Here is a 3,874-nt window from a genome sequence, read left to right on the forward strand (position 1 = left end):
ATCAAAAGGTTTTCCTTTAAATAAAAAAAGGGTAGTAATTAAGAGGTTATTCTTATAATCTTGGATGGGTCAAACTCAAACTAATAAACTCTTATGCTATAAAATTAGCATAGTTGAAATTGTGTTTGGCATTAATTTTAATATATTAAATTTGAAATTTTTGTCTAACATGATTTTTGACACACCCAGTGGAGCCCATTCTCATTTTCATCTCTAAATATGATGATTTTACAAATTCAAAATTTTAGTGCTAACCTTGTTGTTTATATTACAAGGGGGAAATAGCACCACAAGTTACTATTTATTTCTATCAGTTACCAATTTTCAACACTAACGTTGGACAGAAGCCTAAGAGGAATCGAATTTTGGCCTCATTCTCTATTGGCAAGGTGTGTATCACTTACAGTGTACCCAAACCAATGTTGAACTTGAAAACCACCACCAAAGCTCTAGAAGCCTTTAAAGGCAAGGTTACTAAAGGCACCACCAAAACTCAAGAGGCCTTGAAAGGCAAGGTAGATAAGGGTTTCAAAAAGAGGCAAAATCGCTCCATCAAAAGAAACAACACCAAAATTGCGAAAGCTTCTACATCATTGCTTCTAAGGTAGTCAAAACTACCAAAGAAAAACCACCACCAATCAGGGGTTACTCAGTTAACAATCAAAGGGAATCAAACCAACAATTTGTTCAGATTATGATTGGTTCTATCCCTATCAACTTGCCCATAGTGGCATCTGTGATGGCCACTTTGGTCGTGGATGAAGAAATTGCACCAACTCCCCGAACATTGAGGATCACCAAGGCAATAAAATCTTCCTCTACACCAAGTAATCTCAAAATTTCAAAGCTAGTAAAAGGTGACTCTATTATGCCTAAAGTTGGAATACTGGCAAAATCTGCACAGTCAGAAATTCCAACAAAAAGCTCATCTAGTCATCAAAGACAGCAACAACCACTCATGGAGGAGAGTAGGCATCCATTGGATCACGTGAGATTAGAAGGAGGATTAAAGACACTTTCCTCTTTCCCAAAGAGGGCTAGAAGTTCACATTCGTGGGTGCCTAAAGCAAACCCATGCTCGTTCTTCAACAAAAGAGAAGGATGGTCAGCAACTCAGAAGGGACAAAGTGAATGGGTATTTCTTCCTGGGTTGAACAAAATAACAAGTCTACACCCTACACTGGACCTATAATTTGTTCAAGAACTCGTACTATGAGCAAAATGGGTACTGAAAAATCTTTAAAATCCTCGACTTAAGAGGTGGGAAGTAGTATGTCAGAAGCCTCCATAAATGATACGTATTTCAGTGATCAAGAAGAGGTGGATCCCAATAATCTCATTTCTCAGTTTGAAGCACTAACAATTGTTAGTGATAAAAATATGTCAATGTTAGTAACTGGGGCAATGAGTCCAGAAGAGGAAGTGCAAGAGCTTCGCAAGCAATTAGCAGAAAGAGACGAAGAAGTTGCTCGACTTTCTACACAATTAGCACAACAAACTAATGTTAATGCATCAAAACAAAAAGAGGCTGAAGTTGGGAAAAATTCTTCATCCTCAATACCTTTGCCAGCCAGTATGCAACCTCCGCCAGTCAGTGTGCAATCACCACCAGCCAGTGCGCAACCATCATCAGATCTGAAAACTTTGATCATGGAAAGTATTCGAGAGTACTAGGCTACAACATGCATGCCTATTCTTGGATATCACAAACCTTATCTGGCCTACTATGATCAAATTATGTTTCTAGTAAACTACATTAGACAAAAATTTGAAAAGTTTGATGGAATCGAAGGATCTCCCCATGAACATCTGGCATATTTCACCTCTGCGTGTGGTGAATCCGCTCTGTCAGATGCACTTTTGATCAGACAATTTGTGCAATCACTAAAGGGAGCAACATTTACATGGTATACCCAACTTCCACCAGGGTCCATAAATATCTAGGATGATATGCAAAAGGCCTTTTTAGCACAATTTGTCAGTTCGAGAAAGGTGATAAACATCCATGATCTGGTGGAAACTAAAAAAAGGCCTAATGAAAATGCAAACGAATTCATTACAAGATGAAGAATTCTCAATCTCCAATGTCTGGAAAGGCTATCAGAACAGGCTACTATTTCGATGTGTGCTAGGAACCTCAACCCGAAGGTGACCACTTTTGTTGGAACAATAGAGCCTAAAACCTTTAATGAGCTAGTGAGCATGTAATGTGGAGATTCAAATTTCTCAGCAAAAGGGTGGCTTACAAAAGTCCTACCCAAAATTGATAACAAAAGGGCACCGAAGAAAGGAGAGTCAATGGCCACCTTTGTTAGTGCTGACAATAATAAGGATAGGGTAAAAACGCGAGAGCCACCAAAGAAATTAACTCTCAACGAAAGAAAAGAAGTCAAATATTCATTTGATGATGAAGATGTTGAATTTTTTTTTTTTTTTTGATGAGTTAATAAATTCCAAAGCTATTAAGCTCCCCGAGCCTAAAAGACCTAACAAAGTCAACAAGACTAATGATCTAAATTATTGTCGATATCACAGAATTGTCAGCCATCCGATGAAGGACTGTTATGTCCTCAAAAACATCATTGAAGGCATGATTAAAAGAAAGGAGATTGAAATAGACTCTTCTTTTGCGAAAGCAACTACAAATGCAAGTTCATTAATTGAAAATGAGCAACCATAACACAAAGATGTAATTTTTGTAGCATTTGAAGTTGATAAAGAAGTTACAATAGTTCAAGCTCATTCTGAGATGCCAAAGTCAGGAAATTCAACTATTCCTACTTTGTATGAACTTATGACAGAACCAAATCTTGAGTTGTTGGATGATTGGTCCGATAGTGAAGAAGAGTTAGAAAGTACGTGGCAGACATGTTCTCGAAAAAAATCTACAAAAGTTCAAGGTTCATCCTTAACAAAAAATATTTCCTCTAAAAGTTCTGGAGTCAAATTCTGGGGCAAAGCAAGACCAAAGAAGAACGACAAAAAGAAAAAGGCCAAAAAACAATGACTTGTCCATAAAGAGGATGAACATGAGCAAAAAAAGAAATTTCATAACTCTAGAAGAGTTCATGCCAGAGAAGCTGCGTAAAATGACTCTCACTGATAATGAAGATGGAGTGTTGAGTTGTTGCATGGCTATACTTGCATAAGAAAATCATAATTCTGCCTTATTGGAAAATGAAATTGAGGTAGAAGAGATTACTTTGCAAGACATGCACAGGAAAATCGTTGCAAAGAAGGCAAAATAAGTAAAAGAGCTTGAAAAAGCTAAGCATGACATTCAGCTCAGAAAACCTTCATCCTCGATTAATAAAGAAATATGCAATGATAGTCACCAAAGCAAAAGTAATGGTGAAGACGAGATGACGCGAGCAAAATATGACATATTGGCTCATCAAAATGCATCCCTGCTCTTTTGAGTGTCTACGATGCTTTACAAATGTCTCTTAAGCATAGAAATGCTCTTGTTGTTACATTAACAAGTCCTGAATTTTATACGGAGCAGATAGAGCCAATTAAACCTACATCACTTGAGGGAAATGCTTCTTGTATGGCATGCATTACTTTTGATGATGAAGATCGTCAATTGGGAGCCGCCTTGCATAATCAACCTCTCTATGTGACAGGTATGATTGCTAATATTCGCGTAAGTCTTATCATGTTGGATTGTGGGACAGCTGTTAATGTACTTCCTGTAAAAACTTTGAAAGATGTTGGTTTAAAACCACATCAATTATCTCCATCATCATTAACAATCCAATGATTCAATCAAGTTGGAGAAAAAGTAAGGGGAAGTATCACATTAAAAGTTGAAATAGGTGAATTAAAATCTGAGGCCCTATTTCATGTTATTGACTCTGACACATCATATAAT

This window comes from Humulus lupulus, chromosome 1, assembly GCF_963169125.1.
Source record: "Humulus lupulus chromosome 1, drHumLupu1.1, whole genome shotgun sequence".
NCBI classification, from domain to species: Eukaryota; Viridiplantae; Streptophyta; class Magnoliopsida; order Rosales; family Cannabaceae; genus Humulus; species Humulus lupulus.